The sequence below is a fragment of the Ambystoma mexicanum genome, chromosome 1q (assembly GCF_040938575.1).
Source record: "Ambystoma mexicanum isolate Mex_15411 chromosome 1q, UKY_AmexF1_1, whole genome shotgun sequence".
NCBI classification, from domain to species: Eukaryota; Metazoa; Chordata; class Amphibia; order Caudata; family Ambystomatidae; genus Ambystoma; species Ambystoma mexicanum.
Window position 1 is genome coordinate 1,032,287,253 of NC_090922.1, and position 27,785 is coordinate 1,032,315,037.

Here is a 27,785-nt window from a genome sequence, read left to right on the forward strand (position 1 = left end):
CTACGCAGAGTTTTGAAACAAATGAAAATGCTACTAATAGATGAGGTGAGCATGGTCTCCAACCTAATGTTGGCTTTGATTCACCTCAGATTACAAGAGGTCCTCGGAACCAACTACGAAGAGCTCTTTGGAGGATAACGCATTGTTTTCGGAGATCTTCTTCAATTAACACCAGTTAAAGGTGAACCTATTTTTAAAACCTTGGGCCACAAACTATGCCGTAAAACTCTTGGCAACATAGGAAATGTCAATCTTTGGCAACCTTTTCAATACAAAGAATTAACTGAAAACATGCGTCTGTCTACAGACCTTACCTATGCCAACATTTTGAAAAGTATTCGGATTGGTGTTCTAGCTAAAGAAGCAGAGTATCTTGAATACCAGATGCATTCATGTCCTATCACGCCTATGTACACTTGAAGGACTATTTCTAGTCAACTTTGATGCAAGTAAAGTAAACGGTGATATTCTAGAATACAATAGACTACGTGCAATCTACGTACCCCATCACAAAACCTAGCCTGTGCCTCAAAAATCAAGTTTCTAAAAGAAAACTACTTCAGACTCAAATTATACAGGATCTCTCAGCAATACCTCCAAAGAAATTAAAAGAAGCTAATACTTCATCAATAACCACAACAAAGAAGGATGAAACGCCAAGTACCTCTTCAAAGAAACAACACCCACCCAACAAATAACTTGGACACAGAACTGTCTGATCCATTCAAATTTTCAAATACAACTGGTGTAAATTGCTATGCAAATGTAGCGATTAATATTTTATTCCAACTGTTCAAAACATTTACTTAAACGGGACAGACCAATTGTTTTTGCAAATGTTAGTCCTTCACAGAAATGCAACCAACAATCCTGACCTCAATTACAGTGTTTCTGGAACTAGACAGGAATTGGACAACTGTGCTGGAATATACAAACACAAAAGATCCACATGAATGTCTAATTTACTTACTACAAGTACTGGAAAACAAAAACATACCTATAAATGAAATTTTACAGATTTCATGGCCGTAGAAACATACATGTACACTCTGCTGCCCTTTGGCACAGTAACAAGTCCCTAATGAATGCTTTGTGTATGTATGCATACATAACTTTGAATCCATTCCAATTCGGCAACTTGTACAAAATGCAAACCATGGAAGATTATGTACTAACTGCAATTCTGATTAATGTTCCACCTTACAAATACAGTCACATAGTGACTATGTAATAGTGATGCTTTTGCGTTACAATGCAGATGGTACCAAAAACAACTGCAAGCTGACTGGATTCACACATGGACAAGTCGCCGCCATCGCCACCCACGCGGCCTCCGCCTGTCAAGCTCAGTCTTGATTTCCGTCAATTCCACTCCACCTTCCTGAGTACCCCTCGTGCCCTTCTCCTCACCTGTAGTATCCTGGTCTGACGCAACTCCGAATCTCCGGATTCTCAATGCTTCTTCCCTGGATAGTCGATGTGGTCTGCCTCGAGAGGAAGCCACCCTGCCCCTCTAACTCGGGGCCAAGGGGGCCCCCGTACCGGGGCAGACCGGTTTAGGGGAAAAAGCCCGCGGGCATAAAAAACCCCTCGTAGCGGAACCAGGTAGCCGGATAGCTGACACAAGAAACTAAATGCAGACCAGCAGGATAACCGGAAAAGGACTGACTGCTCGGAGGAGTGTGAAAAGACAGTTGAGGTAAAGGGAAAACCAGGAAGCGCTACCATCGATAGCAAGGTACGCCAAGAGAGTGAAATCTCGTAGAAAGGAGAAAGAAAAGAGCGGCAGGGCGCCGCGGAGGAAAGACCTACAGCTTCTCAGCCCGAAAGCCTGACGCGGAAGGTTGCAACGCATCTGCTTCCGGGTTGGAGCCGGCTAAAAGGAACTCGTCGGTCTGAAGACTAGACCGCTGCGGACAAGAACGTAATGCGTAACGGCAAGGTTAATGGCCGCTCCATCGCCAGCGTTTCCACAATCGCCAGGGACAGCGGTGTGTGACAGTATATCCCCCTCCCAGTCCGAACCCTCCAGGTTTCCCTGGATGTGTCCGGTGAAAGCGCCCGATGAGTCTAGATGCATGTATGTACGACCTGGGCTCCCAGGAGTCCTCAGTACTAGGATAGTTCTTCCATGACACCAGGTATTCTAGCCTGCCCTTATGGTATCTAGAATCAAGGATGGCAGACACCTCATACTCTTCTGGTCCTGAATCGAAATTGCTCAAACGCCCAGTAGTCTTGCCCATCGGGGTGTTCGGATCAACAGGGCTGAGAAGGGATGAGTGAAAAACCGGATGTACCCGGCCCAAGGACTTAGGTAGATGCAATCTAAATGCCACTGGATTAATCTTCCGGATAATCTTGAAGGGACCTATATTTCTGGGGGTCAGTTTGGTCGGATGAACCCACCTAGGCAAGTATCTAGTTGACAGCCAGACCCAATCGCCCTCCTTCCATTCCGGACAGGGCAATCGAGCCCGATCGGAATGGTCTTTGTATCTGCGCCTGGCCAAAGCTAAACTCTGTAATGCAGTATCGTGGGCTTTGGTGATTTGATCAAGAGTGGATTCGATGGTGGGTATGTTAGTATGAGAAGGAAAAACAGGAAGTATGCTGCGAGGGTGATGTCCATAGGAACTAAAAAAAGGACTCAGTCCTGTGGCCGAATGTACCGTGTTATATGCAAATTCAGCAGTGGACAGAAGGTTAACCCAATCGTCCTGGTTCTTGTTTACATAACACCTGAGGTATTGTTCCAGAGTGGCATTAAGCCGCTCTGTTTGTCCGTTGGTCTGAGGGTGAAAACCTGATGATAAAGCCCTCTCGATTCCTAACCGTGTACACAGGGCGTTCCAGAACCTTGAAGTATATTGACTTCCTCGGTCTGAGATAATCTTATCGGGAAGGCCGTGGAGCCTAAAAATATCCCTGAGAAACACCTCAGCCATCTCGGAGGCTGACGGCACACCCTGTAGTGCGGAAAAATGTGCTAACTTGGTGAATGTATCAATGGTTACCATAACGCAAGTCTTCCCCTGAGATTTGGGCAAATCTACAATGAAATCAGTGGAAATCTGGGACCATGGCTGGTTTGGCAAGTCTGGCTGCGTAAGCAACCCATAGGGCTTATGCGTGGAGTTCTTGTTTTGGGCACAGACTACACACGTTTTACAGTGTTGCTTAACATCATGCGAGAGTCGAGGCCAAAAGAAAGATCGAGAGATTAGCTCAAGGGTGCCTCGAACTCCCCTGTGTCCAGCAGTAACATGATTATGACCCCATTCTAGGACTTTAGATTGTAAGGACCTAGAGGGAACGTACAAACGTTGTCCTACCAATAGAAGTCCTTCAGACCAATGGATCTTGGATTGCAAGTCACCGGGAACCGTGATTGCCAAATCGGGTTTGGTTACCGATCTTATCTCCTGCAGAAATGCCGAAACCATTCCCACAATCTTGTTTCGAGGAAACATTGGTTGGCTAACTGAGGGGGAATGAATGTCCGCAGACCGGCTTCTGGACAGAGCATCCGCCAAGCTGTTTTGGGTGCCAGGAATGTACGTGATGATAAAGTCATACTGACTAAAGAAATGTGCCCAGCGGGCTTGCCTTGAATTGACACATTCCATGTTACGGAGAATCTTCAGGTTCTTATGGTCTGTGCGTAACGTAAACGGATGCCTTCCGCCTTGCAACAGGTGTCTCCACTCCTCGCAGGCCACCTTGAGAGCCAAAAGTTCTTTTTCTATCACTGAATAGTTCAGTTGGCTGGAGGAAAGAGTCTTCGAAAGATATGCTACAGGATGTTCCTTCCCGTCCTTCTGCTGGAGTAGTACAGCACCCAAAGCGCTTGCAGAGGCGTCAGCCTCTACCATAAAAGGTTGGGTTTGATCCGGTTGAGTCAGGATGGGTGCAGAACAGAATCTCTTCTTGAGGTCAACAAAAGCTTGATCCGCTGATTCTGACCAGAAAAACGGTTTAGCGTCCTTCTTAAGTAATGAGGTTATTGGTAACACAATCAGTGAAAAATGACTGATGAATTTTCTGTAGAAATTGGCCAGGCCCAGAAACCGTTGGACCTCTTTCACCGAGGTGGGGATGGGCCAGTCCAAGATGGCAGATACCTTCCTTGGATCCATAATGATACCATCAGGGGAAAGAATGTATCCCAAATACGGAACGGATGACTTCTTGAAGACACACTTCTCTGGTTTAACTAATAGATGTTGTAATTGCAAGCGATGCAAAACCGTCTGGAGATGTATCATATGTTCAGATGGGGATTTTGAGAAAACCAGAATGTCATCCAAGTATACTATGACACTGAGGTATAGCAGGTCAGAGAATAAACGATCCATAAAGCGCTGGAATATGGCAGGAGCGTTAACCAAGCCAAAAGGCATCACTCGGTACTCAAAGAGACCAAACGGAGTACGAAATGCGGTCTTCCATTCGTCTCCATCCTTTATACGTAGAAGGTGATATGCACTCCGGAGGTCCAGCTTAGAGAAGATAGTAGCACCCTGGACCGCTTCCACTATGTCTGTTATAAGAGGCATGGGGTATCGGTCCCGAACTGTAACCTTATTTAGCCCTCTATAGTTAATGCAGGGCCTTAACTCAGTAGAATCCCTCTTAGGTATGAAGAACAGCGAAGCTCCAGCCGGTGATTTGGAAGGACGAATGAGGCCATTGGTCAAATGAGAGTCCAAATATCTGCGAAGCGCCCTTTTTTCTAGTAGAGACAGAGAAAACATGCGGCTGAACGGCACCAGGGCATCGGGCACCAACTCAATAGCGCAATCCTCCGGCCTATGTGGAGGTAGATCCAGGATTGGATCATCCTTGAAGACTTCCTTGAATTCTGCCAATTCCGGAGGCACCCTACTGATCTCATGTACTCCTTCCTTTTGTGGAGTAAGGACTTGCACCATTTCCTCTGAAGCAGGAGATAAACAATACTGTTTGCAGTATGGGGAGGAAAAAGCCAAGGTGTTTTGTGCCCAATCGATGTGCGGGTTATGCCTCCTCAACCAAGGAATCCCCAGGATCACAGGGAAATGTGCAGCTCGTATCAAATCAAATTGTAATTCTTCCGAATGCTGGAACACCCGGACCTTCATGGTTTCCGTGGAATGGGTAATCGGTCCTGACGAGAGTGGTGAACCGTCAACTCCCTCTACTTTCTGACATTCCTTTCGTTGTAACAGAGGGAGGCCTTGTTGGTGAGCCCACATGGTATCCATGAATATGCCTGCGGCACCACAATCTACCAGAGCCATGGTTGTAAGAACCTCTGTAGGAGTCTCCAACTGGATGGGAACTGCCATGAGACGAGAGTCCATCGAAACGGCTTGTGAGGCTACCGTTACAGTGACATAGGGACTAGCACTCTGTCCTCGGATACTCGTCCCCTTTAGTTCCGAGGTTGATCGTTTCCCGACCGCTTAGGTGGAACTTCTGGACAGTTTCGTAGTAAATGAGTGCCTGATGCACAATACATACAAAGGCCAGCATTCCTCCGACGTCTTCTTTCTTCAGGAGTCAAGGAAGATCTAGCAGACCCCACTTGCATTGGTTCTTCCTTGTTCTCGGAGTCAGGTAGGGAGGGCAATGAGTGGGTACTCGGTAGAAACGAGGCCGGGGCTCTTTGCTTCTTTCTCTCCGCCTTGCGTTCACTAAGGCGATAGTCAATTTGAGTAACAATGGAGAACAAATCAGACAGGGTGGTGGGGCGAGCTATCCTTGCCAGTTCGTCCTTTAATTCGTCCTTCAAACCTCGACGAAATATGGTGAATTGAGCCCGTTCTGGCCATCCAGCTTCTGTAGCCAAACGTTTAAATGTGGATATATAAGTCTGTATATCTCTAGAACCTTGGTTAACATCCAGGAGTTCTTCCGCAGCAACATGGGTAATCTCTGGTTGCTCGAAAGCCTGGCGCAGTAAGGACAGAAATCCCTCATAATCTCTTATGACGGGGTTATTGTTAGTCACCAACGGGGCAGCCCAGGCTAATGCATTCCCCGTTAAGTTGGATACCATAAATCCCACCTTGGTATGATCATTCTGGAACAACAGAGGTCTAAAGGTGAAGTAAATGGTACAAGCATCCAAAAATTCCTTTAGTCGTTTCGGAGTACCATCGTACTTGCCAGTGGATAAAGCCATGGGAGGTAAGTCAGAATCCCTTGTATCCCTAGTAGAGACCATCTGTCTCAATACAGCATTATCCGCTTTCACATTCTGGAGTTCCACATTCAGGGCCTGGACAGCAGCCACTAATTCCTGTATTTGTTCGGAAGTGGCCATCCTTTTATCCTGGCGTTGCAAACTGTCAAGCTCACTCTTGATTTCCGTCAATTCCACTCCACCTTCCTGAGTACCCCTCGTGCCCTTCTCCTCACCTGTAGTATCCTGGTCTGACGCAACTCCGAATCTCCGGATTCTCAATGCTTCTTCCCTGGATAGTCGATGTGGTCTGCCTCGAGAGGAAGCCACCCTGCCCCTCTAACTCGGGGCCAAGGGGGCCCCCGTACCGGGGCAGACCGGTTTAGGGGAAAAAGCCCGCGGGCATAAAAAACCCCTCGTAGCGGAACCAGGTAGCCGGATAGCTGACACAAGAAACTAAATGCAGACCAGCAGGATAACCGGAAAAGGACTGACTGCTCGGAGGAGTGTGAAAAGACAGTTGAGGTAAAGGGAAAACCAGGAAGCGCTACCATCGATAGCAAGGTACGCCAAGAGAGTGCAATCTCGTAGAAAGGAGAAAGAAAAGAGCGGCAGGGCGCCGCGGAGGAAAGACCTACAGCTTCTCAGCCCGAAAGCCTGACGCGGAAGGTTGCAACGCATCTGCTTCCGGGTTGGAGCCGGCTAAAAGGAACTCGTCGGTCTGAAGACTAGACCGCTGCGGACAAGAACGTAATGCGTAACGGCAAGGTTAATGGCCGCTCCATCGCCAGCGTTTCCACAATCGCCAGGGACAGCGGTGTGTGACACCGCCGCAATCAACATCCCTCAGGAGCCGTGTCTGGGCTCCATGGCAACGGAGCACAACAAAGTAGGAGCGGAGTCGGCTGGCTCGCGCGCCGCGGCCTGCAGCCCCTCCTCTCCCGCTTTAAAGGTAGAGGAGGCCCACCGCCAGGCAAAGCCGCCACTTGGCAAAGGCCTATGGAAAAGGCCTTTGCCTCTCTCTGCAGCTCCGCTGCGAGCTACGCATCCAGGACCACTGCCCCCAACAGTAGGAACCAGCCCGGTCCTCGCCGCCATCACCACCCACGCGGCCTCCGCCGCAATCAACATCCCTCAGGAGCCGTGTCTGGGCTCCATGGAAACGGAGCACAACAAAGTAGGAGCGGAGTCAGCTGACTCGCGCGCCGCGGCCTGCAGCCCCTCCTCTCCCGCTTTAAAGGGAGAGGAGGCCCGCCGCCAGGCAAAGCCGCCACTTGGCAAAGGCCTATGGAAAAGGCCTTTGCCTCTCTCTGCAGCTCTCCGCTGCTCGACGTCGCGGGACGGAGCTCCCAGACTCCATCTAGGTAAGCCATCCAGCTGCCTCCAATCCACATTCCTCAACACCCTACCTTGCTCTGCTCGAAATGCACGACTTAACACACGTACCATAATTTCCCAACGTACTCGCACTCAAAGTATAAACTCTCGCAATAAGCGCCTCGGCAGTAGGTGCTGGTGTGATACCTCTCCGGCCAATACCACCCTCTGCCTCACTGGCACTGCTTGCTATGAATCTAACCACCCATTAGCTTCCACACGAGCACCCAATGTTTCACACTGGCCCGCTGTGCCTGTTGCCCCCATTGCTCCCAATCTGCCTATTGGACCTGTTGCCCCCACTGCATTGAACTTGCCTGCTGGGTCTGCTGCACCCACTGTATTGAACTTTGCCTGCTGGGTATGCTACCCCCACTGTATTGAACTTGCCTGCTGGGTCTGCTTGCACCCACTGTATTGAACTTGCCTGCTGGGTCTGCTGCACCCACTGTATTGAATTTGCCTGCCACTGTATTGAATTTGCCTGCTGTGCCTGTTGCCCCCACTGTATTGAATTTGCCTGCTGTGCCTGTTGCCCCCACTGTATTGAACTTGCCTGCTAGGTCTGCTGCCCCCACTGTATTGAACACACCTGTGCCTGATGCCCTTGACACAACTATCCTGCCTACGCATGACCCCATGTCCATCTCAGCCACGGCCCTTCCGACCTCCACCCTAAAGTGTGCCCTAATTAATGCCCGCTCTGTTCCTGCACATGCTCTAGACATTCATGACTTAATTCTCAAAAACAACACTGACCTCCTTATTATCACTGAAACCTGGTTGAATGACTCATCAGGGCCTGCCCTCTCCCTGGCCATCCCAGATGGATACGCCATTTACAGGCAAGACCGACACCTTCTCAGAGGCGGGGGAGTAGCCCTCATCGCCAAAGACAACCTCACCATTAGGAGGATCCAAGGGGAACTTGGCAGCTGTGACTACCTTCCCCTTAGAATCTATCATTCCCCCAACCTCACCCTGACCCTTCATATTGTTTATCGACCTCCAGGTCCCATTGCCGAATTCCAGGAATCCCTCATCCAAGCACTCTCAGCGAACCTAAAGAAAAATTCCAAAGTCCTTCTCACAGGTGACCTTAACCTAGGCCTCAACGTCCCCAATGACGCCCACGCGGCCGCCCTAAATAAAGCCCTCGCCACTCTCGGATTCTCACAAACGATCTCGAATCCTACCCACCTCAAAGGGCGCGCTCTGGATTGGATTGGCCACCACAACTGCCCAGTGCTAATCACTGGTAACTCTCCTGTCCCGTGGACAGACCACCATCACATCCAATTTGACCTGGACACTTCTAAAGGGCCCCCCAAACCCACCATCCCACTTCCCGCAGCTCTCGCAAGAAGCTCCCGCTTACTAACTGTAGAAAGGATCACGCCCTTCCTTGAAGTACTGGCTCTCCAAGCCCCCTTTTCAACTGGCCCTGACACCGTTGCCAATGCTTTCAAACTGACAATCACCAATGCGGATGACGCCGTCGCCCCTCTCACTCTCAGAAAATCTAAGAAAGCCAAGCATACCAATGCATGGTTCTCCCAAGAGCTTCTTCAGCTTCGTTCCAAGAAACGAGCTGCCCTCTCAGCTTGGAGAAATAAACCAAACAACGCTACCAAATCCTCCTTTAAGACTATCTCTAAGGACTACAAAACAGCTATTATCTTCGCTAAAGCTAACTCCTTCAACAGTAGCATTGCCAACGCCAAATCTAGTACCAAAGAAATCTTCACCATCTTCAGGGAACTTGAAACCCCGTTCACCCCACCATCCACCATCCAGAAAGATGAAAAATGGTGTAATGACATCCAAACCGCCATGTTTAATAAACTAAATACCCTGCAAACTAAAATTCAGGCACACCAAAAAGCTATGACCCTCCTAATTGCCAACCAGAATACTAACGCCAACCAAGAGACCAAAGCCCACTCCTGTCCGCCTTTCGACTTCAAAGACTTCACTGAATCTGAGGTCATCACGCTCTTAAAAACCATCAAACCATCTAACTGTAATGGCGACGTATGCCCTGCACAGCTAGTCAAAGACTGCGGTCCTACCCTGGCCCCCTTCCTCAAAGCCTTCATAAATGCATCCTTTCAGTCTGGCCATGTTCCAACTGACCTTAAGGAAGCCTGGGTCCGTCCGCTCCTCAAAAAGCCCTCACTTGACCCATCAGTACCAGGGAACTACAGACCCATCACTACTGTCCCCCTTCTATTGAAAATTTTGGACAAAGCGGCCTACCATCAAGTCCAAAAATTCCTCGAAGAGCACCGCCTTCTCGGCCTTCGGCAGTCTGGTTTCAGACCTCGTCATGGGATGGAAACAGCCCTACTTGACCTAAAAAATCAAATGGATGACATTCGTGACGCAGGCAAACCAGCGCTCCTGCTCCTCCTCGATCTATCAGCAGCATTAGACCTCGTTGATCACAACACACTCTGCCACCATCTCTCTATAGCAGCCAACTTCTCCCCAAAAGCATGCGCATGGATCACCTCATTCCTACAGGAAAGGGCCATGAAAGTCTTCTCGGACTCGGCATGCGCATCTCCTAGTCACATCAAAAGTGGGGTGCCCCAGGGTTCCTGCATAGCACCCACCCTCTACAACCTGTTCACACATCCTCTCTTCAATCTCCTCGATTCTATGGGCATCTCATACACGCATTATGCGGATGACACCCAAGTACTCATCCCGCTTACAGGTGACTATGAGCTGGACAAGAACACCCTCAACTCCATCTACGCCACCATCCAAGCCTGGATGGCTGACAATTGGGTTTGTCTCAATAGCGAGAAGACCGAGCTTTTACTTATTGGGTCACCAACCATTCTAGGCAACCTTGACAAACAATACACCTCTTTTACCATCGACAACATACCGATTGCGGTATCCCAATCAGTCTACCTCGACTCTAATCTCACCATGGACAAGCATATTAATGCCATAGCCTCCTCATCGGCATACTACTCCAAACTCATCTACGCAGCAAGACCCTTCCTATCCTCACAAAATGGCCTCACTATTGCTAGGGCCATCATAGGATCCAGGTTGGACTACTGCAACGCACTCCTTGGTGGGACCTCCGGAAAAAACATCGCTAAACTCCAGCTTGCCCAGAACAACGCCCTCAGGGCCGCTACAGGTTTTTCCAGGAAAGACCACATTTCTGACCTTAGGAGGCAGGTCCACTGGCTGCCCATTAGGCAGAGGATCGTCTTTAAAATCCTCTCCCTCACCCATAAATGCCTCCATGACCTTGCCCCCCCCTACCTTGCCCAGAGAATTTCACGACCCACCTCGGCCAGGCCCACCAGATCTGCCTACACCAACCTGATTTCTACCCCCAAGACTTGTAGAGTACGTGCGGGCGGTTCGAGCTTCTCAGCCCTAGCAGCCTCACATTGGAACGCCCTACCTTCGCTCCTCAGGGGGATCGACTCTCACCTAGCCTTCCGCAAAGCCTTAAAAACTAGGCTGTTTGTCTAAACCTACCTGCCTTTATATCTACAGGCATACGAACGTCATTTGTAACTATGCTCCGCTCCTCTCTCTGTAACTAAGTACCTTATGTTTCCTATGTTTACATAATCTTGCTGCTTACGCCTTCATGTAATAGCGCCTCGATGTCTATGGGCTGCAGTGCGCTCTACAAATGTAAAAAATAAATAAAATAAATAAAATAAGTATCACTTGGTAAGAAAACCTTCACAACAGTAGGCATAACTACTGTGCAGGAGCCACAACCAATGCAGGTCACTACACTGCATACATCAAGAATTGTGGATGGTTCAAATGTAATGATACTTCCATTACTCTAAAGCAGAGATTACTAACAAATCTTGTAAATGTTTACTTAATATTCTTAAAACCAAAATGTATTCACTAATTGGAGTATAAACCTCTACAAAATGTCCTCGATAACCTTTAAATCCATAGAATAATAGAATAAGACAACAGCTATCTAACAGTGAAAAACTAAACAGTTTGATACTATTTGGCGTATTCTAAGTACAACCAGAAAACCGCAATGAACATTTTTCTAAGGAAACCCTGCAACACTTACTATTTATAAAAAATACCCTAAAAATACCCTCAACAACTTCAAAACTATCATCATTTAGAATACGTCAACAGATATCTAACTGTCACAAGATTCTGCAACAACCAAACAGCTAAATGAATACTGCTTAAATGCAACAAGAAATAAACAATTAGAATACGCCAACTGGTATATAATTACAACAATACTACCACCACTTCCAAACCAAAAACCATACACCTATTCAATTCCTCCTATTGAAATCAACCACAGAAAGATATTGTATCATAACGTAGAAAGGGTTTTTTAATCCTGAATGGATTTTTTTTTTTTTCCCACAGAGCCAATGATTTATGAACAAACAGAGGAACTGAGCAAATTGCAGAGTACGGTGGTTTGAACCATCGTACGTGTAAAGTACTAACTGTGAGGGTCAACAAACTACAGCAATATCTACTATGCAAGGCAATAACTCATTACAAACTACGTACACCAACATGTGATCTCTTTTTATCACAGAGATTGAAAAAACAAAAACAATGTATACTCCAATTTCCCATGTCATGAAACTGCATAGAACCTCAACAAAGCAAACAGTAAGAATATAATGTTTGGACTCACAAATACTGCAACATAACACACCCATACAAGCAAACGCCTAACCATACACCACATCCCAAAATGTCTGCTTACATGGGCATCTTCTGCTGCAATGGTTGTGGCCAAGGCCTACAGTCTTCACTGCATGGCCTGGCCAAAACTCTACATACAGCCTCAACAAAGCAAGCAATAAGTATACAATGAAGTCACCACCACTGCAACATAACACACCCATGCAATGAAATACCTAACCACTAACTACAACACCAAAATACCTAGAGTCTTAGGCCGCCATCTTTCTAAACACAATCCAACAAACCAACTACCACTCATGGCCACTATCCTATAAACACTATTACGCTACTGTCAATCAGTATACAAACCTTTTAAAACATACTATCCAAAACCAATACATCGGAGCATGGTAAAATTCCCAGTAGTGCGACCAGTGTTTGATATGTCCGCGGACAACCGCAATGACATCACGGCCTTCTCCCACCTAAACAAATACAGCATTTGACCCATCTCTCACTCCCCCACCCTCTCCAGCCACTCCTAAACACCAACCCACTCCCCAAAATTGAATTCCAGCTCTGTTCCACGCCGTGCTGTCTGCAGATCCAACATGGCGGGCCCATCGAGGAAAATGTGACGCACCTCACGCTTCACTCCAACCAATTGGCGAACACGTCGTGTGTCCGCGGAGTGGACCCAGATATCAGTAATTTTTTTTTTTTTTTAGAACTATTTTTTGGTCCTTTTAAAAAGAACTACTGGACGGATTTCCACCAAATGTACAAAAGCATGCTTTCGGTACCAAGCTGCCGTTCCTGCTGTGAATTTGGTGAAAATCCGTCCAGCGTTTTGGGCTGTAGGCATGAGCAAAGTTTCTTTTCTCCATTCAGTCTATTGGGGGGGAAAGACATTTTGGGCCCCCCCTATAACTTTGCCCCCCTTTACCAAACCTCACCAAACTTTATATATTTATATCTGGGCCTGCGGTAAACTCATAGGAAGAGCACTTTTTGGGCGGTCTATAACTTCGCTCCCCCTGGACGAATCCTCACTAAACTTTGCAAAAAAAGTATGTCTGCTTTGAATTTTTTTGGTAAATCTGGTGAGGTTTCATTAAGGGGCAGCAAAGTTATAGGGGGTTCCCAAATGTTTTCCATAGACTGAATCCGTCCAGTATTTAATTGAAAAATGTATTGATTTTTTTTTTTGGGCCATCTGGTGTTGGGAAGAGGGGCTGGAACGGGTGGGGGAGTGAAAGATGGTTCATATGATGTATTTGTTTAGGTGGAAGAAGACTGTTGTGTGTTTGCAGACATTGTGACAGTTTGCGGGTAGGTCCTCAGGTGAGCAGCTTATGTGGTGACTGCAGGCAGGCTTCACTAGGGGAGGGGAGTAGAATGTAGATGATGAGGATGTTTGTATAAGCTGTATTATGCTGTGGTGTTTGTGGGCAGTTGCTAGACTCTTTGATGCATGGCTGTTGGCCATGCACCCAAGAGTCTGCCCATTGGTTGAAGTACTGTAATAGTATGTGTAGAGAAGTGTACAGGGCTGCAGGTGGTGTAGCGCGTAGGGGAGTGGAATGTGAATGGTTGCAAGTACTGCAATAGTATGTGTAGAGAAGTGGACGGGGCCTCTGGCAGGTTGGCTTGTGTGTGAGTTGTGGCCAGTGTGTAGATTGTTGGGTGCATCTCTGTATTATGCTGTGGCGATTGTGGCCAGCTACGAGTCTATTGTGTGCATGGCTGGCTGCACATACTGTAATAGTATGTGTACAGAGGTGGACAGGGTGTGTGGCAGCTGGTTTATTGAACTGTCCTGAGATTATTGGATGTATGACAGTCTGTGCAGTGGGTGCAAGTAGTGTAATAGTATGTGAACTGAAGTGGATAGGGTCTCAGGCGGCTGCCTTGTGTGTGGGTTGTGGTCAGTGAGCAGATTATTGGGTGCACGGTCGTATTATGCTGCAGTGGTTGTGGCCGGGCCCTAGACTCCTGGTGCCATGGCTATGCACCCAAGGGTCTAGGGCCTGGCCACAACCACTGCAGCATAATACGGCCGTGCACTCAAGAATATGACACTGGCATATGGATTGCACAAAAGTGTAAAATGCAAGTTGCCGATTACAAAGGAGCATGACCCCAATAATTGTATACTCACTGTATGTATTGAGGCATGGTACACCTTTTCTGAACTGTGTAGAATACTGTTGAAGTGCAATAGCAGTTTTGAATATTGTGGCATGTGGAAATGCAGGAGAATCTTCATTGTCTGTGATAAAAGAAAACGTTAACATGTTAAGGTAGGTACTTAACAATGTTGTATTGCATTCCATTTCAGACATTTATGTGGACCCCCATAATTTAGTACTTTACAAGTACTATGCTTTTAACAAATGTACTGTGCAATGTGCTCACTTCCGTGTGTTTATTTGCATAATCATTGGGTCTGTGGGGAAACAAATCCATGCAGGATTAAAAAAAAAATCTACATTCAGTTGTTATGTGGCACACTGTTTCATTGACGTCTGCACTACTTACCGGAATGTTTAAGCTGCATATCTGTGTTTTTGCTGTTATGAGCACTGTTGCAGTAGGAGGAATTGAAATGGTGTTATGATTTTCCTTTTGGAAGTGGGGGATTATGGTTGCAGTTAGATACCAGTTGGCGTATTCTAACTGTTGGTAGTTTGAAAGTTGTTGAGGCTAGGTTTGTAGCACTGCGATTGCTGAAAGTTGATTTTGGCAGTTTGCAGTTTTGGTGCTCTTTGTATAAAAAGATCTGCGGCAACACACACCTACTTCGTTTGGTATTTCAGCAGATGTGCTTTTTAAACTTGGCTATTTCTTTTGTGTACACATGTAATAGAAGGTTGGCATGTGCAAGTTTGTCGCTACTCTCGTCTAACGTTACTGGATTTTCCACTTCCCACTGCCAAAATAGTTGCTTTGGATGTGGTCTATTTCTTCCAGAAGTTCTTTGGCTGTACCATGTAGGAGAATGTGACTTAAATTCTCCAGTGCTAAAGCAGGACTTTTTGCATAGTACAGTAGAACGGTGTTGCTAATATTTTGATATGGTGGAAGGTGATTTTGCAAGCTGGCCCGGAAATGCAGGCTTATGAATGTCATCGTAGTCTTGTGTATTTGTGCACTGGACAGGAGTCCATGGTTTGTAATATTTAAATTTTTTAACATTACATCTTTCACATACTGATTGAGGAACTGCCACAAAGATTTGAAGGATTGCTTTCATGTTGCACATTGAGGTGGATGGCCATTTGCAGACAGGACGGATTGGTTTGGTGGAATGGAGAGTTGATTATAAGTTTGTTGGATATTCTTTCAATGAGCGTTTCTTCTGCCATAATGGTACTGTCTACCTTTTCATACCCTTTCCCACTGCTATGTATGGCAGTTTGCCCTTCTTTGTATGCCTCTTCATTGAAATATGTCTCTGTGCTGGTGGTGTGAATCTGCTCACCTGCACAGACGTTTTCAAAGGTATCTATGTTGATATTGCATTTATTGCAAAGTACTTATTGTAGTTTACTAATTCAGTTTGTTAGTGGTTTCATTCTGTTTAAAATGACTAAAATGTCCTTTTGAGGAGCATTGCCCTGTCTATTAGAGATTCCAGGATCAGTTTTCTGCAGTAGGTTTTATGGGTGGATTCTATGGTGGAATATTTTTTGTAACATGAATTTTTTGAGATGCTCGCTTGTGGCTATGCTAATGTTAATGTTGGTAAATGTAGTGTTCTCACTACTGGTAGTTGCTTTCTTATTAATACTTAGTTTTACATTTTGGAAGAGAAGTCGCACTTTTTTTCTGCTACCTGGTTTGCTTCAGTGTGTATGACCGTGTAATGTGCTTGAAGTAAGGACATTACAATGTTTTTATAAAACTAGTGGGTATTAACATACTGGTTTTCTAATGACGATAGAAAGAGTAGACCTGACAAGGTGCAATGAGTAAGGGTGAAGAGAGTGCTGTGGGGTCAGATAAAATTGTCTAGGCTCCAATACAACACAGTAACCGGCAGAACACTACAACAGTACTGCACTTACTTTGTTGGATGTGAAGAGTAGATTTCTGCTGGGTTTTCTCTTCCAGCGGAGACGTCACTGGCTTTTAGGAGGCGGTTCTTCACTGCAAATGCAAAAGGACGTTTGTGTGTTAGTGGTACAGTAATAGCAGTAGGAGAACACATTCATTTTGATTGTCAGAGCTTTTGTTGGGAGGAAGAGTTAGTGTGTGTGTGTGTTTGTGCGCAATTGTACAGCACTGCAAACGAGTGGCGACTTGGGAGTATTAGCATTGTTGTCGTGGGGGCCAGTGCTGCAGTGCTAATGGTGCCCTATGGGGCTGCACTAAGTGTGTGATGTTTTTGCACTACTTGTTTTGGAAATTGATTGGTGGAAGTCATAGTGGAGTGAGAAAAGGGACAGAAAGATGTTAGTGTGCGGAATTTTTACTTTCTCACACATTGATGCCCGCTACATGAGTGCAGAAATTAATTTGTTTTATTTATCCAAATTTACAGATGGCACTGTTTCCAATGTACACATGCGTTTCTTTGTTTTCCTCTCACTGGTGCATTTTGTTGTGCAAAGCATGTACTTGCCATACTTTGCTAACATACATGCAGGTTCCCTTTTCTGTGTGCATTCTGGGCATTTCACATAGGATCTGCCATTCGAATGTGCTGTGCAAATGGTCCCAATGTTTTTTTGTATTTAAAAAAAAAAAAAAAAATCGCAGGCATTGGTGCAAAAATTGAAATATGTGGTTTGTAGCTGTTATGCTAGTGGGCAGTACAAGAAAACTGAAATCAAACAGCATCGTAAGCGTAAGTAACTGTCAGTTCATGTGAGGAGATGGTACACATGACAGTATGAGTAGGTTATGCAGGGCAAGTGGCAGGCACCCTGTTCATATCAATGCAATCTATGTACTTGCAATGCTTTTGTAACATACATGCAGATTTGCAGCACGGTCTCACCAAATAGGTGTTGGAGCTGTGCAAGGGAAATTTTGAAGTTGAAAGTTCCTAGATCATTAGAAAATACAGTTCCGAACTGTCCGTGAAGCACTGATCTTACCGTGAAGTTTGGACGGGTACCCGGACACGTCATCATGCTGTGCGCTAGCGTATGATCATGTGGCACTCTCTGGAAGGTCTGCAATGAAGTCAGATGTTCGTAGACATCTACGGATGCAAAACTAGTTGAAATATTTGCAAAAAGTGTATAGAAGTGTTAAAAATGATTCTAGAAGGTGGAAATGAGAGTTTTAAGGTGACACTTTGTAAACTGGTCAGAAATTTTGCTATATTGGGTAAGTATGATATTAGTAAGTTGATCACATGTGAAATCAATTTTGATGAAGTCCCTACAAGGAGTTGTGTTTATATTGTTGGTAACAAGATGTCAGGGGTGATCGGGAGACCTATCGTGAACTACTTAATTTATTAAAGAATGTACTCATTTAAAATCATTAGATTGGAGTGTTGCTGTTAATACAGAAACCTAATCTATAAACGTAGGCAATGACTGCAGCATGCACCATATAGACTATTTATAATCTTGTAATTTTGGATAGTACAATAATGAATGCTACCTTATCAGAGTTTTGAGTAATGTTAAACATGTAATAACTAGCTAACAATTCAAGACTTAAAACACTTGTGCTGGTACAAACAATACATATGAAGAACCACAGTGCATACAAATCAGAGGCACATACAGGGAAACTAAAGTAAGGAAGAAAGAAACGGCATCATCAGAAAATGTTAATAACATTAAAGTTTATCTTCATTTATACAAATTAATTTTGTGTTTGAGGTCTGCTCATTTCCACATGTATGTGCACAATGAGCTGAGACCAAACCCACAGGAAAGTGCTTAAGAACAGATGACAAGGTTTACGTCTTGATCTACAGCACCTTTTTAATTTTCTGACTGTCGGTGAACAAAACCACCTAGCCTATATGTCAGTGTACAAAAACAAGTGGCCCAGGCATGTGATGTCATCAATGACATTTGTGATGTCATTTTTGATGTCCTGGGTGTTAGTCTTAGCAGTGCACGGTGGTTGCGCGAGTTATGGTTGCTTACCTTACCATAATTGGCGAGTTTCTGGGGGTTTTCGGTTTTACTTGTAACCATAACGTCCTTTTAACAAAGTTTTTTTTTTCATTGAAGGTATATAAATGTATAGATCTAGATGGCAGCGGCCGTGTAGTTATGGTTAAGTTCCTAAACCCAGAGGAAGAGCACTTTTTGGGCGGCTTATAACTTCGCTCCCCCCTGGACAAATCCCCAACAAACTTAGCAAAAAAAGGTCTATGGCTTGCTCTGAATTTTTTTGCAAAGTTTGAGGTTTCGTCAAGGGGGAGCAAAGTTATAGGGGGTGTCTTTTTTTAAAAATTTTTTATATATATATATATATATATATATATATTTTCTTTTTTTATTATTGCTATAGACTGAATGGAGAAAAATCTTGCTCACGCCTACAGCCCAAACCGCTGGACGGAATTTTACCAAATTTGTGGCAGGAGCGGCGGCTTGGTCCCGAAAGTGTGCTTTTGTAAATTTGGTGGAAATCGGTCCAGTAGTGTGTTTTTTTTTTTTTTTTTTTTTTATTTTTTAGACCAAAAAGTAGGTCCAAAAATGTGTGGTATCTGGGTTAGGTCCGCTGACCCATTTCCCTGTTCTGTCCGTGGACAGGGCTCCGATTGGCTTGGAAGGTAACGTGGTGTCCGCGGACATCAGATGCACCCACTGATTGGATGGCGAAAAGCGTGGAGTGCGTCTTTTTTGGAAATGCTCGCCATCTTGGATTCGCGGACCGCGGGCGATGTCCATGGAAATTGCAGTGATGAGGATGGGTTGGAATATGGCTGCAAGAAGTGAAGGCGAGCGTCCCCTGCCAGCACGATCCTCCCCACAATGAGAGACAATAATGGACTCTCCCAGGATGGGAATAAGGCCAAGACAAAGTGCGGGTGAGCGTAAATGGGAGTTTATCAATCAAAAAAAGGGCATGCAAAGAACTCTGCAAACTCTGAGAGCGCTCTGTCTGACAATAGCAAAGACAGGCGTACATATGTACAAAGAACGTCATCAGAACCTCCATACTATAGGGGGCACAAGTTCGTGGAGATTGGGTGGCGACGACTAGCTATAGGTGCTGCTGCGATGTGGTTGGCCTAGGCTGGAGGTCGTCACTGGTTAGCCTCGTGGGTTGGGCTGGGCCTGGCAGGTCAGCTGGGTTCATCCGGGCGGTGTTGTTGTGCCACTGTGGCCAGTGTCAGAGATGAAAGTCTTTTCCTGACTTTTTGCCCTAGGCCATGCACACCGCAGTCATTCAACCATTTGCAATATTATCTTCCTTGGTAAATCTTCCAATGGGTTAATCTACAGGTTAATGCAACACAGGAGGAATGCACCTAGAGTGGGGTCTGTTGGCGATTTATTAATACATGGTTACCAGCGTCCTGTTGACCGGGTATCTTAGGTCGTGGGGTTGGGTCTCGGGGCATGGGACAGGCGGTCCATGTCATCATGTCTTGTTAGAAGTCATTATGGATGTGTTGCTGTAATGTTGCCATAATATTGGATGTCCTAATTTTACAGGGGCCATTAACCTAAGGTGAGCCAGTGGGTCGTGGAGCTTAAAGGGCGCCTCTGGATCTGTGTTTTCAGGCTGGGGTTTACTGCTAGGTTGTAAATCATACAGGTGGCAGGCCGTGGCCTTGGGTGCTGCAGGGGGAACTACAAATCTTTGAAGCGGCTCCAGCCGAGTTGGGGGAGGTGGAGCAGCGCGGCACAGGCCTCTGCTTTTTCGTCTGGCAGGCTTCGCTGAGAGGGGGAATGGCCTTGCATGTGCTCACAAAGGTATTTTCCTCGTGTGTTGCCGATTTTAGGTGGAAGAAGCATAAACATTCAAATAATATACAATACTAATTGAGTCATTCCAAAGCTCACGTTTTAACATTGCTAGTGCCTTTCATATAGCCAATCCGAGCACATTACTTGTACACTATGTTTTTGACAACTACAACATTTTGTTATATGCTTATACATTCGCGGTAAGTGAGGTAGTAGTAAGGTTGGTGTAGCACACAGCAACAACTCGCCACTGGGACTGACGGCAGTGGCACATAGTGGGCTTGGACACACATATGGTGCATTTTCGTGCACCCTTTACACAAGCCCTCAATATGGTTGCATTTGTCTTTCTTTGCACTCTAGCAGCATTAGTTCGGTTATGGCGCGGGACCGTGGGGTGCAATCTTTTCAATGACACACATAACACAAAAACCCCCGGGACGCTTTTACTATTTGTGCATAACTGCAGGGATGTGGGTGCTTCATTCCTAATGTCATATGAGCACACATTCTGCCATATTTATACATTTTACAGGTTTTTTTTAGTCGGAGGTTGTGGAGAGAACGCTTTCATCGCAGGTAGTTTTCTCATTAGTATTTGGGAACTTTGCTTTTGTCAAAGGACCATTTTACAGTTTTTTCCACCCAGGCCCTGCTGGCCGGGTCATGCTGGGAGCAGAGATACACTGCGGAAGGTGAAATGTTAGTGTTTGTATCTTACACTAGCTCATGTCCGTCTTGTTCGTGGGAAAGGGCTCTCAGCGGATCTGCCAGAGAGCTGTGGCCACAGGGATAATTGAAACGCTCCAAGGGTGAGGGCCGCGCTGCGGTGCGCAGGGCTCAAACCATCTTCATTAGACAAAATGATTCCCGAGGCCTAGCTAAATTCGGCAGGTTTGGTCAATGTCTTCGGCAGGTGACCCATCCACCACCTGGGCCCTGGTGGTAGGGAGGGGACCCCTGACGAGCCATGGCCCTCACCGGGGGAGAGGATGCAGGGGAGGGGGGTCTTTTGGACCAAACCTCCCCTACATTTCCCCCCTTTCGTTACTTAAGTAATGAATTCTTTAAATCCTCCAATCTCCTGCACTCTTCCTCGTCAATTACTGCGTCATCCCATGCAGGTGTGCCTTTTATGGGCATCCATGCTCTGCACACCCCTCTCAGGCTCTCACCTCTCCTAGCATATTCATCTGGGGTACAAGTCAGGTATATGCATCCGTTCTCCCCTTCCAAGTCCACCCACACCTCCTTGTACCATTCCAGTATACGGGGCTCTTTATTGGTAGTATGCCACAATTTATCTACTATATCCTTGTCGTGGTACCTAGGCACTAGCTGATATCTCGGCGTGTCATCTGTTCCTGTTTGTACCTGTACTTCCTGCATAGCTTGTCTTGTACCGCGGGTGCTGCCCATTGTCACCATCATCATTGCACCATTCGGTACTGCGTTAGCACAACATCGAAGACCCACCTGGCACAGGCAAAAAATAGAGGAGGAACACTACAGCCGGCATCAAGAATTTCAGCCATTCCCAGCCACGATGGAACCCAGGAGAAGATATTGTTGAACCACGTGCTTTCTTCTGCTCCACCACCTTCCATTCTCATTCTTTCTCCTAGGTTATGTACTGCTTCGATCACATGGGACAGGGAGCCGTTGTCTGCGTCTTCTGAAGGTACGAAAGTGCAGCAGGCACTTCCGATTTTTCGGCTAACGCCTCCGTCCATCGCTGTCAACAGGTCCAAGACATACCTGTTTTGCATGGTCATTAGCCGTAGTGCTCTCAGTTCCACTTTTATTATGTTGAACCCTTCTTCAGTGTAATTTGCCAGCTGGATCAGCTCCCAACGTGTGATTTGGAGCCACTTTGTGTCATGGTGCCTACCTCCAAGGAGCCAGACCAGGCCCAGCTACCCCAGAGGCAGACATCATGTCCCCGAGGGAAGTCTCAGCAGCCCCAAGTAGGGGCCCTTTGGACTCAGTCCTGGCGCCTTTGGCACCAGGCTCACATTGGACAGCAGTCCTGGCGCCTGAGGCGCCAGGCTCATAAAAGATGACTTTGTGTTTAAAGGTGCTTGGTGTAAACTTACCTGATGCAGACCATGCTGCAACATCCGGGCCATCTAGAGGCCTGAATGGGACTACTTTATCTTTGGGGACTACTTAACCACACGGGTGTGGCCGGAGGAAGAATACATACCTGAGAGGAAGGATACATACCTGGAACTACTTAGAAGGCTATTTAAGCCACGCCCAAGCAGCAACTCGCGCTTTGCGTTGTTCTGCATCTAGCAGCTGGATGCTCGCCGTGTCAGCTCCTGCATCCTGACTTCTGCCACGCCCGGCAGCATCCTGGAACACCTGCAAAGGGAGAAGAGAATAGGAGAAAGAAGAGTCCTTAACTGCTAAATCCGCATTCCGGAGACATTTCGCCGACGATCCTGAAAAGGAAGACATTCATTTTAAAAGCACATCGCATCGATCGCTACAGCGCCGCATTCCACTCACCTTTACTAGGTGCCTCCATGTTCATCAGCGACCATCTGGATCCGCAGCCACATTTCAGCGCCTAGGGAGAAAGACAAGAACAAAGGTGAGCTAGGGAAGAGAATAAGAACCTTAATTTGCCATCATAAGACTTACCTGTTGGGTCATTCCCACTTCATTTCGGGTCGGTGCCGCATCCTGGCATTTCCGGACCCGGGCCCCTAAGGGGAAAAAAAGAGACATCAGCGTTAATGAGCGAATGCTAAGACATTACCTGAACGCTCATTAAAGACTTACCTGATATCTACTGGAACTGCACCTCTCACTTTGGGTCGGTGCTATATCTCCGGCATTTCCGAACCCCGGCCCTTATGGGGAAAAAAGACACAAGCATTAGTGCATTAATGCAAGGACACTAAAGGAACCTCATCAAACAACTCACCTGAGTTTCCTTCGTCAGTTCCATTGCTCATCTCGGAATCTTTGTTCTGCACCTGAAATAGAGACCGCAGACAATTATTATTTCGGGCTCATACTTATAAACAGAATTCTCACAGTACTTTACCGGGAAGGTCAAGCAAACTTGAACTCTACAACCCATGATCCAGTGAAGTAACTGGATTACAACGCGCCCCTGCATCAGAAGCAGGATGGAGAGCTCGTCCTTTCAGACCCTAAGGTGAGAATTCACGGGGAATCGCAGAAGGGTTTCGTGGAGGGTGAGAAGGGAGTGGGAGGCTTGCACATTATCCCGCAGATTGTTAATACTCCCTTTTCACACACAGAAGGATATTTCTGCGAGTCAGACAAGCCAGATTTGAGGGCCCGGTCCTGTCCATCTTCCGAGTCCTGCGCTTCACCATAGAAGAGGCAACAGCACTCCAAACCAGGCCTGCGCCTCTGTGGGAGTCAGGTGAGCGTAACACTTTGCATTTGCTTGCGCCTGGATACTTGGGATGAGTGAGGCGAAGAACGTTTCTGCAGAGCTGAATAATCAATATCTATCCGGGATCTGTGCCAGCAATTCCGATGATGCCTTTGATATATAGTTCGATGATCGTTTGTTTCGGGACAGCACCCCTTCCTTGTTCCCGGAAGACTGACTCTGCAGTTGGCTGGGCCGCACTCTGTTGGGTGTTTCCTCGCGTCTTCTTGCTCCATCAATGTGGCTTTCCGGGATTACCATTAGTGCGGAGTGTAGGGTGGCCATTGAGCAGCTGCCACTCCACGATTGTGGGAGGTGCAGGTATGCCTGGTTGCCACATACCCAATACGTGTCCATGAGGGCCGCTGTCCCTTTTCTCAGATCTGGGATGGTGAGGGTCTTCTTACAGTTCTTGTTTGCCCCCATGGAGGTTTTCCCGTCTCCTTTAAAACACAGTTCATAGTTTATTTCCTTCTGCAGCTTGAAGGCTTTTTCAATGGCCGTTACCCAAGTCAGTTTTGAGATGTGTTCCTTCCATACTGGTGTGCATGTTTCTTCTATCCATTGCAGTTTCTCTGGTGCCACACTCCTCAGTGCTTCAGCCTTGCACATTACTTCGTCCTTCCACTTGTCTGAAAAAAGTGTCCCTTGTATTATAAAAAAATGGCTCTTCCAGACATACCACTTCTACTGTCTTTGGATAACAGGTTTTCTCGTTCTACAGCATTCTAAAAGTTACTTCATGTGCCTGGAAGGTGTTCTTAATTCTGCACAACGTGAGATGAAGGAGACACTGGGCATCGACAATAGGCAACTCTTTGGGTAACAATACTTTGGGTGTGCCTAAAGCATGGGGAATGAGGGAGCAGACATAACGGCTCTCATTTGTTGTTTGCTTAGCCGTTGCACTCATATCCACATACCATTTATTTGTCTGGTGGGGGTGTTGTGGGTCTTCCATTTTGTCTAATCCTAACCCATAATACTCATCATATTTCCTCCTCCCGCCTCCCTTTTCCGTTATTTCTTTGTCTAATGTATTTCCCGGCTTCATGGGCGATGGACAATGTGGGCCCCCCTTTTTCCTTCCCGCCCCCCTTTGCCCAATCATATGATATTTCATATCTCGCTGTCATTTTTTCATTTTCTTCCTTTGTTATCTAACGGTGTGTTTTTGGTTACGGGGGCGGGCTGGCTGGTGGGGGTGTTATATAACCAGGATATAGCAGAGGGGTTGTGATCATTTAGACTGCGGGCATTGTAATTAGATACTTTTGGCGGGGACATTGTGTTTTGTATTTTTCCCTGCAGACCTTCATTTTTCGAGATGACAGCATTGGATGGTGTCGTGTAATATCCCCATACCAGTTTAGCTCCATCCCATACCAAAAAATCACCTTCTTTAGTATTTACAATTGCAGTTTCATTTGTCACATTAGTCCTGTTAATCCCTCCCCTCTCGTTCATCTCGATAGAGATGAACGCTATGAACCAATACGTAATCAGGCCAAACATAATTGTAAAAAATAATGTAATGCACACAGATAATCCACACTCATACGAATATCTACATCTCTCAGCTAAGAATTCTCTATATCTAATAAATCTATCCGTTCCAGGCTGCCCGTTAGATGCCATGGTAGCTCCTGTTTGAGATATAAAAGTGCATTAAGTGCATGCATGTAAACATTTTGTTGGCACTACCAGTGCCAAGATATCATGGAAGGGGAATGGAAGTGGGTAGGGGAGTGGGGTTGGGATGTACAGACAAGGGAGCAGACACTATACAGTTTTATCACATTATTATTTACACATGTCCCCTTTTTTTTTTCTTCAATCTTTCATCTTTATAGATTCCCTCAAATATAATGGTTCTCGTTAACAACTTTTATCAGTCAGGTACATTTAGATCACACACATGTTCACATTCACTCCTTATTTTCATTTGTATTGTTTGCTGTTGTCTGTGCCCCCTCATCCACCTCTTCCTGCACACTATTATATGCCTTTCGTACATCCGTCAAATGTATCTAGTTCTTAAGGCCCTTCACTTTTACAGCCGTAGGGGTGCAAAATACCACTTCGTATGGTCCGTGGAACTGTGGTGCATTCCACCGGCGCACAAAGCTCCGGACATAGATGAATTCTCCCGGCATCAGTTGTACCTGTGTTTCAGATTCCGTAAGGGACCCCGTTGTGTTCCCTTCTTCTCTTGTGAATGGTGGTGAGAGCTGCTTTGATATGGCGCGCGCTGCCCTAGTTAGCTTTTTCAAGTATTCTGTGAACTCCTCTCCCAATATCGCAGTGCTTCTGTGCACGTCCGAGTGTTGGCGCAGTGGGGAGTGTGCTGTGTGCATTCGTCTCCCGGTCACGATTTCGTGCGGGGACAAATGGTGGTCCTTGCTTGGCTGATTTCTCAGCTCAAACAGCGCAAGGGCAAACAGTAAATCCAGTTCTTTAATGAGAAGCACAATTTCGATAATCTTCCTTTTTAACAGTCCGTTCATCTTTTCTACCACGCCATTACTTTGAGGATGATAAATCGAGCACAATTTGTTTTACTCCCAATAATGTCGTCACTTCTTTGAAGAGCTCGTTCACAAAGTGAGTGGCGTTGTCTGAGTGACCTATGTCACAAATTCCCCAGCGCGGAAATACTTCCCTTACTAGGAACTTTGCGGCGCTCTTAGCATCAGGTCGTGCACATGGGCCTGCTTCCACCCATCTCGAAAATGGGCATACAACCGCAATCATGTAGCGTGCCCCATTACACCTTTCCCCCATGTCTGCGTAGTCAATGTGTAGCTCTCTGAATGGCCCAATCGGTTTTGGAATTGTTCCCCTGAGTGTACGTAATGTCATTCCAGAGTTGTATATCTGGCATGTTGTGCACTCCATTGTCAATCTAGATATGTGCTCCTAAAGACAGGGCACAAACCACTCTTCTTGCATCTCTGCTGCAATGTGTTGTTTCGTGTTGTGTGCTGGAAAGTGTAATTGTTGAACCGCTATTTCTAATAGTTTTGCTGGCATTACCACTTTTCCTGAGTTATTTTGTCGCCATAGTAAGTCTGTTGCTGATTGGCTGCACCCTCGTTTTACCCACATCATCTTTTCATCCTCACTTGCTCCTTCCTGTAACGCTAGTATTTGTGATATAGGCATCGCATTGTACCCTTCTGAGAGCTCTTCGTTTGTCTTGTGCTGCAGCATATACTCACCTGTTTCATGTTTTTCAAAGTACGAAGCTTCCTTGGCAGCAGCGTCCGCTGCCGCGTTTCCCAAAGACACAACGTCTGTGTTGGACGTATGTGCTTGGCACTTCACTATTGCTACCACTGTGGGATCTCGTAGGGCCTCAATTAACTCCTTCAGCAATTCTGCATGTTGCACTGGAGTCCCATCTGCTCTTCGAAACCCCCTCCGTCCCCATCTTGCCAGACCTCCATGTACTGTTGTCGTCATGTAAGCTGAATCTGTGTAAATTGTCACTGCACAACCTTTAGCTGTATGTAATGCTTCTATTAGGGCAATGAGTTCTGCTGCTTGTGCCTTCTTCTAATATCACCACTGCCAATCCCACTTGTTTCTCTCCCGTGTCCATGTCAATCAATGCTGACCCGTCCACAAAGTACACCTCCCCCTCGCTCAAGGCATTCTCGCACACCACTGTGTCCTCCCCTCTTTCCCCTGTGTAAGTCGCACAATCGCGTTCCTGCATGTCCTCTATTGTGCATGCTTCTGTAATGAATGTTGCCAGATTCACTGTCCTGCATCGTACCACATGGATATTGGCGCTGGACAATATTATTTCATAGGCAGTTGCTCGCTGTGTGGTCAGTGTACTCTTTGATCTCTCCAGTATTGCAAATAACGAATGTTCCACAAACAATGTGACGGGGCATCCCATTACTATTGTGGCGCTTTTCTCAATTGCGAACGCGGCTGCAGCGAGTGATTGTTCGCATGCGAAATGTCCTTGCATCACCGCATCCAAAGTGCCACTATAGTAAGCCAACGGTTTGTGTCCTAGGGAAGGCTTTTGTGTCAGTACAGCTGCCATGATTGTCCCCTTGCAGTGTGAGAACAGGTAAAATATGCGTTCATAATCAGGATTGGCGAGCACTGGAGCACTTCAAATCAACTCTTTTAGAGACTTGAATGAGGCACTCATTTCTTCTGACCATTCTATTTTCCTGTTCTCTTGTTGTGCCTCCTTGAGTGCTTGCAGTAAGGGTCTTGTGTAGGC

General features: G+C 46.3%; 1 protein-coding gene across 3 annotated transcripts in view; it reads left to right on the forward strand.

The window, feature by feature from the left end:
* Positions 1-27,785, forward strand: part of SSX2IP (SSX family member 2 interacting protein) — a 706,324-nt gene that overhangs the window by 118,312 nt on the left and 560,227 nt on the right. The window lies entirely within an intron of this gene.